Source organism: Triticum dicoccoides, chromosome 5A, assembly GCF_002162155.2.
Source record: "Triticum dicoccoides isolate Atlit2015 ecotype Zavitan chromosome 5A, WEW_v2.0, whole genome shotgun sequence".
In the NCBI taxonomy this organism is placed as follows: domain Eukaryota; kingdom Viridiplantae; phylum Streptophyta; class Magnoliopsida; order Poales; family Poaceae; genus Triticum; species Triticum dicoccoides.
This window is the reverse complement of record NC_041388.1, coordinates 182,930,293-182,938,154: the sequence shown is the minus strand read 5'-3', so window position 1 is coordinate 182,938,154 and position 7,862 is coordinate 182,930,293.

Below are 7,862 nucleotides of genomic sequence, written 5' to 3'. Positions count from 1 at the left end.
TAAATGGAGCCGCCCCCAGCCTCCTCGAGCACCATCCACCACTCCCACACACCCCACAAGTGCGTAGGAAACTGTAGCCCGGCCGGGCAGGCCGTGGGCCGCCGTCCTCGAGCTCCCCACGATCCCCTTTGGTCATCGTGGTAGCTCCAGCCCCTCCCAGGCCAGGGCGATCCTTCCAGGGCCTCCGTCTCTCTCCGGTGAAGCCATCATGTCCCTGGAGCCCCTGAAGTTGCCTCTGTTTGCCGTCTTCCTCATCTCCGGTGACCACCGCCCTCTGCCTCCGCTTGCGCGGTCGATTCTGACGTCGTCCCACCACCCCTAGCTATGCTACGGGTACGGGCAGGTGCGCCTCCACCCCCTCTCTCGATCCCTCCCTCTCGTTTTAGCCAAGGAGCCCTCGTCGCCGGCAAGAGCTCCGGCAAAGTCACGACCCCCCTCTGTTTCCTTCTCCCCTAACTAGCGGGGCCCGCTAGTCAGCCACTCAGTACGCACGCGAAGCGGTACGAGTGGTGGCGGCCTGAGGCTTTACGCCTTCGACGTCACCCCCCCTAGTCTGTTTTAATTAAATTCAAATTCAATCCATTTCCAGAGAGCTTCAAACAGTTATAACTCTTCAACCATAAGTCCAAATGAATTGATTCTTTTTGCATTATGTTCTTTGCAAAGAAATCTAGCAGATCACTAAAAATGAGATTTTTCTGAGCTATCTAGAACTTTTGGTGATTTTCAAAAATAGTTCTTGATATTTTCTTCTTGTGCTTAAATTTATTTTCAGAGGGTGAGGCTTGTCTTGAGGATCACCAGAAGGCTTGTGAACCTCATCTACACTAAGGCAAGCCACAGCAACATTTTCATGGTGTCATTTAAATATTGATGATTTTCTTACATGAATGAAATGATTAATCCCTGCATTTAAATAACTATTATGTTATTTATATTCTGTCAAGTATTTGTTAGTCATTATGCTTGATTTACAGAATGTTTGGAACTAGTTTAGTTGGAAAACAAAAGCTAAGGCCTACTTGTGGTAATGATAAAATGATTTGTTATGCATATGAGTAATTACTTAAAGTTATTTTCTTGCATAAATAAAATAGTTAAATTTGCTAGAAAATATTCTGTTAAGTGCTTGTTTAGCCATTTACAGAATGTTTGAACCTAACTTGGTTGGTAAAGAAATTAGGATTTGATTGTGGTGATGATAGTAAATTTTGCTATGCATATGAGAAATTAATTGAAGTTATTTTCTTGCATGAGAAAATAATAATACTTGCTGCAAGATATATTGTTAAAGTGAGAGTTACCCTATCCAGGAAAGTAATATAAGTTGTTGATGCTTATGCTTGCTGTGAATATGGTTGACATTTGTCATTTTCATTAATATGTGATGCATGTGTAGTATTGCATTTCATGGCATGCTATGACACCGGTCATTTTCATTTTAAGTTGAACCTGAATATAACTCAACTTGAATATGTCGTTGACTGGGTCATGGTGCCGCTGAATTGAGATTTTCCCAGTGCAACCACATTTGCCTTTGTGCAAAGGCCTTGATTCGGTCCATTGACATGCCTCTGGTCGGTGCCTCCAACTAGGGAAGGTTATGGGCATGCTTACCCTAGCCCGGTGAGCAGGCATAACCTTGTGTGCCCGTTATTGAGATTATGGTACCGGGTCCCCGAGTGGGATCGTTTTGGCCACAACGGTGGTCGTTGTGTCTTTGGTAGACACGGGGCCACCCAGGACTAGCCCGTTGGGGATTGGGTCGGAGTGGCCGGGAGAGTGTCATGGCAATGGAAGGGTTTCGTCGGAATGCCGCTGGTCCACCCGAATGGGAGTGTGAGGCCATGGGTTCCGTGGTGTGGGTATAGTGTGCTACCTCTGTAGAGTGTATAATCTATCGATAGCTGAGTCCACATTCACGGGCGCCTCGTAGTAGGTCCCACCATGAGTCAACGTTTAATAAACTTGCACACTAAGTCATGAACTTTGCACTGTTAATGATGGCGGAAAGGCCATCGAGATGTTCGAGACCAATTATTGGTCGTGGTTGTGATCGCCGTAAGGATCACGAGTTACTCTGGTCAAGACCACGATGCTGGTTGGTTTGTGATCCGAGAACGATCACGGTTGGTAAGCCAGTCCATTATTGCATTAATAACTGGTTAATTATCATGATATTGTGTGTCATTCTGATTATGCCTGTTGTGAGCTTGCAAGTACATTCAATGTACTGACCTGGCGTGTCATGCCAGATTTCAGGAAAGTCGCATTGGAAAGGAGCGCTGCTCGAGTCTAGATCGTGTCCACATCGGTGTCCCTGCGCTATGGAGTTTCTGCTACGACTTTGTTCCGCTGCCGCATAGTTGTTATGATCGAGGCCCCTTTATGTTCACTAAATAATGTACATATTGTTCAGCCGCACCGTGCGTGCTGCTTGGCGTCGACATCTGTTGTAATATAAACTCTGATCCGCTAGCATCAATAAAGTGGTTGTTTTTCTGTACAAAGATGTTGTGTGTTGCCAGAAGACATGGTCTCTGGGATGGCAATGCAGGGTAAACTGGTCGCTCTGAGCCGGGGTGCCACAGCTACCTTCAGTCTATCCCTAATCAACTTAACTTTTTCTTCAAACTCTTTGATCAGATGTGGTCCAAACAACTGACGGTCTCCAAGTTCATCCCACATCAATGGTGTCCTGCACCTTCTCCCATACAAAGCTTTGAAAGGTGCCATCTTCAAACTAGCTTGATAACTGTTGTTTTATGAGAACTCCGCGTAAGGTAAATTATCATCCCAACTAGATCCATAATCTAATGCATAAGCTCTCAACATGTCCTCCAGAATCTTATTGACCCTCTCTATCTGTCCATCCGTTTGTGGATGAATGGATGTACTGAACTCTAGCTGGGTACCCAAAGTCTGGTGCAGCTGGTTCCAAAACATTGAGGTAAATTGTGTTCCTCTAACTGATACGATGGTCCTTGGAACTCCATGCAGACATGCGATTCTGTTCATATATATCTTGGCCAACTTCGCACTCGTATAGGTGGTTTTCATTGGAATAAAGTGAGCCACCTTGGTCAAATGATCCACTACTACCCAGATAGAATCGTATCCCGATCGGGTCCTGGGTAATCCGGTGATAAAATCCATGCTGAGCTTGTCCCACTTCCATTCGGGTATCGGCATGGGCTGCTGTAATCCTGCTGGCTTCTGATGTTCTACCTTCACTCTCTGACATACATCACACAAGGCTACATACTCGGCTATATCTTTCTTCATACCAGTCCACCAGAAACGCTCCTTCAAATCCAAATACATCTTGGTTTTTCCGGGGTGTATCGAGTATGGCAAGTCATGAGCTTCCTGAAGTATTAACTTTCTTATCTCTGCATTATTGGGTACGTATACACGATCCTCAAACCATAATGTTTCGTGCTCATCCTCTTGAAAACCCTTGGCTTTTCCTTTACTCATTTTCTCCTTTATCTCAGCAATTTCTTTGTCATCCTTCTGAGCTTCTCGAATCTTTCCCAATAATGTTGACTGAACCTCCATTGCTGCGACAAAACCTCTTGGAACTATCTCCAAACGAAGTTCCTTGAGATCGTCAACCAACTCCTGCGGTAATACTCCGCTTACGAGGGTATTGACATAACTCTTCCGGCTCAAAGCGTCTCCTACGACATTGGCCTTTCCTGGATGATAATGCAGCTTCATATCATAATCCTTTATAAGCTCCAACCATCTCCTATGTCTGAGATTCAGCTCCTTCTGAGTGAAAATCTACTTCAAACTCTTATGATCCGTGTGCACATCACAACGGTTTCCAATGAGAAAATGTCTCCAGGTCTTGAGCGCATGCACTACGGCTGCTAACTCCAAGTCATGCATGGCATAATTCAACTCATGCAGCCGAAGCTGTCGTGAGGCATATGAAACAACTCTTCCGTCCTACATAAGTACTCCTCCAACTCCTAAGCAAGAAGCGTCACAATACACTTGGATATCCTTGCGTATATCCGGAAGAACCAGCACTGGGTCTGTAACCAAACGTTTCTTCAACTCCTGAAAACTGGCCTCACATTCATCTGTCCATTTAAACTTAGTGTCCTTCTTCAACAACTCCGTCATAAGCTTCGCAATCTTGGAAAAATTCTCAATGAATCTCCGATAATATCCCACGAGTCCAAGAAAATTGCGGATCTCTCCTACTGAGGTGGGCGACAGTGTAACGCCCACGATGCGGCTATATCTCCCACGTGTCGAGGCACGACTTATAGGCATAACCTCATGGTGGTTTTGTCGCAAGAGGGGTAATCTTCACACAATCCCATGTATTGAATAAGAAATGGATAAAGAGTTGGCTTACAATCGCCACTTCACACAAATAACAAGTTAAACATACATCATCCAGAGTACAATCAAGGTCCGACTACGGAACCAAAATAAAAGAAGACAACCCCAAATGCTATATCCCCGATCGTCCCAACTGGGCTCCACTACTGATCAACATGAAACGAAACATAGTAACGTCCAAGGTCCTCGTCGAACTCCCACTTGAGTTTGGTAACATCACCTGCACTGGTATCCTCAGCACCTGCAACTATTTTGGAAGTATCCGTGAGTCACGAGGACTCAGCAATCTCACACCCGCGAGATCAAGACTATTTAAGCTTATGGGTAGGATGTGGTAATGAGGTGGAGCTGCAGCGAGCGCTAAGCAAATATGGTGGCTAACATACGCAAATGAGAGTAAGATGAGAAGCTATGCAACGGTCGTGAAGCTAGAAGCGATCAAGAAATGATCCTGAAACTACTTACGCACAAACATAAATCCAAAACTGTGTTCACTTCCCGGACTCCGCCGAAAAGAGACCATCACAGCTACACACGCGGTTGATTGATTTTAATTAAGTAAAGTGTCAAGTTCTCTACAACCGGATATTAACAAATTCCCATCTGCCACACAACCACAGGCACGGCTCTCGGAAGTTTATACCCTGCAGGGGTGTCCCAACTTAGCCCATCACAAGCTCTCACGGTCAATGAAGGATATTCCTTCTCCCAGAAAGACCCGATCAGTCTCGGAATCCCGGTTACAAGACATTTCGACAATGGTAAAACAAGACCAGCAAGACCGCCCAATGTGCCGACAAATCCTGATAGGAGTCGCACGTATCTCGTACTTAGGGCACACCAGATGGGACAAGCTAGGAGTAAAACCAGCCCTTGAATTTCCCCAAGGTGGCCCCGCAGGCTGCTTGTTTCGGACCAACACTCATAGGAGCACTGGCTCGGGGGTTAAAATAAAGATGACCCCCGGATCCGTGGAACCCAAGGGAAAAGGCTTAGGTTGTTAGGCAAATGTAAAACCAAGGCTGAGCCTTGCTGGAGGAGTTTTATTCAAAGTGAACTGTCAAGGGGGGCCCATAACCCCAACCGCGTTAGGAACGCAAAATCAAGGAACATAACACCGGTATGACGGAAACTAGGGCGGCAAGAGTGGAACAAAACACCAGGCATAAGGCTGAGCCTTCCACCCTTTACCAAGTATATAGATGCATTAAATTAAATAAGAGATAAAGTGATATCCCAACAAGTCCATGTTCCAACATGGAACAAACTTCAACTTCACCTGCAACTAGCAATGATATAAGAGGGGCTGAGCAAAAGCGATAACATAGCCAAACAACGGTTTGCTAGGATGGTTGAAAAAGGTTAGAGGCTATCATTGCAATTTGGGAGGCTTGATAAACAAGTGGTAGGTAGCGCGACATAGCGGTAGAGCGAACAACTAGCAAGCAAAGATAGAAGTGATATCGAGGGTATGGTCATCTTGCCTGAGATCCTGCAAGGAAGAAGAACGAGTCCAAGAAGTAGACAACCCAACATAGTCGAACGAATCCTCACAACTCCGGAATGAAACCGAAGCAACCTAGAAAGAAGGAAGCAACATAGTAAACAACCATCACATAAACATGGCATGATGCACAACCAAGTTGTCGGATTTCGGGTTCCGGCAGACCCTTGAGGTTCGAACACTGGGGTGCGTGCGGAGATCTCTCACCTACCGATCTACGTCCAATCTCCTCGCATGGTTTAAGCTAGAAACAATGAACAAAACAAGGGACACGAGGTTTATACTGGTTCGGGCCACCGTTGTGGTGTAATACCCTACTCCAATGTGTGGTGTGGTGGATTGCCTCAGGGGCTGATGATGAACAGTACAAGGGAAGAACAGCCTCGCGAGAGGTGTTCTTGAGTTGGTGCGATGAACTGCTTGGGTGGGTTCAGTCGCCTCTCTCTCTCTCTCTGCTAGGGCTCTACCAGATCTCTAGCTGATGTCTCTCTATGTTTCGATCTCTCCGCTCCCCAGATGTCCCTCTCCCTGTGATGGCTAGCTCTATTTATAGAGGCCCTGGGCCTCTCCCCAAATAATGAGCAGGAAGAGCGCCAACAATTGGCAATTTTGAAGGGGAACATCTAGTACAAGTTATCCTGACCAAAGGTGGTCTTCGGCTGCCAAAAGCAGTGGTGATGACGCCGTCCTAGGCTCCTTGGTGACCTCCGTCCTGCCGCTCTGCTGGTCTTGATCTCATTGCACCGGAATGGTAACCTTTGCCTGATGCCTTGGCATGTGCTTGCTCCCTTTGCACCAAAGGGGAAACAAGGACACTGCGCAGGCCGGCGCCTGCCTGGTCTCGATCGTCATGGCTTGCGTCACGGGCTCCTCGTGAGGTACCCCTTCCTTGATCTCTCCGCCTCCTCACGAGCCTGCCTGATGAGGCTGCCTCTGAGGAAGCTTTCGATCATCCACCCCGCGAGGCTTGGCCCCTTGCGAGGGTCTTGAGCTTGAGCTAATGAAGATGGGTCGCACTGGGCCCCCACTTGAGCCACACCGCAGGCCGCAGGCAGGCAAGTCTGGTGTCACGACCGGTTTTCCAATAAAAATATTTATTGAAAAGCCAATCTTTTAAGTCCAGTATGAGAGAAATCCTCCACACTGGCAGACAAATTCTTGATACAATAAGCCAGTAGCATAAAATATATTACAGGGTCGAACTACGGTTGCTCAACCAAATTATTACAAGCACGCCAATAATCATACATAATGGCGGACAGAACACAGTGGTGTGGAGACATACTACTGACTCAAGGATAGGCTGGTGGTGGAAAAACACAGCGGGGAGAGAAATACAAGACTCTACGTCTGTCATCTCATCGAGCGTCGAGGAGAGGCTCGAAGAATTTATTTGGTAGCGGAAGCGGATATAAAACAGTGGCCAAATCCAGGGTCGCACAAGACTGACTAGGACTCCTCTAAGTGTCGGGCTCGCTATCGAACTCTTCATCCATGAGATCGCCTTCGTCAGCATCTGGCCAAATCAACAAGCCAGTGAGTACTTTGAAAGTACTCGCAAGACAGTTCGGACGTAAGATATAACAAATGCATGCATGGATGCAACATGATTAATTCCTTAATGCACAATAAATAAAACTGGCATAACGGGTAAGTAAAAAGGGAAAACGGCGGTAGTCCGCCTGAAATTCCACAGAACATAAATAAGGACCGATCGGGTGTCTGAAGCGACGCCTCGAAAGGTGAACAAATAAAAATAAGGAAAATGATGCCACAGTCGGGCATCTTAGCGACACCACATAAAGGGCTTTTAAAAGAAATGCCACGGTCGGACGTCTGAGCGACATCGCATAAAGGGCTTTAAAAGAAATGCCACAGTCGGACGTCTGAGCGACATCACATAAAGGGCTTTAAAAAGAAATGCCACAGTCGGACGTCTGAGCGACATCACATAAAGGGCTTTAAAAAGAAATGCCACAGTCGGACGTCTGAGCGA